Source organism: Equus przewalskii, chromosome X, assembly GCF_037783145.1.
Source record: "Equus przewalskii isolate Varuska chromosome X, EquPr2, whole genome shotgun sequence".
In the NCBI taxonomy this organism is placed as follows: domain Eukaryota; kingdom Metazoa; phylum Chordata; class Mammalia; order Perissodactyla; family Equidae; genus Equus; species Equus przewalskii.
In genome coordinates, this window is record NC_091863.1 from 123,283,986 (window position 1) to 123,284,315 (window position 330).

Here is a 330-nt window from a genome sequence, read left to right on the forward strand (position 1 = left end):
CTGACCTAAGAGCAGGTGCCACACAGTAGAAGGGAACAGGGGACATGTAAATGGGAGCAAGGACTCACGGTAGCTCCCACAGCCACCTCCGAAAGCCAGGGCTCCAAGTTCGGTTCCCAGAAAATCCCTCTGAGCTGCCCTTGTGGGCTTGCCTTAGGAGCAAAGAGGCGAGGGGTGGGGGAGGAGGAGGTCTAAGTCTCGGGCCCAATTAAGAGATCAGATGGGGAAGGGTTTGGGGGCTTTTAAGGTGAGAAGGCCTGGGCTGATCCCGCAGGCTGATATAAAGCGCCCTGACCCCCCGGCAGCACCAGGGCTGGCGGGCATCGGGGA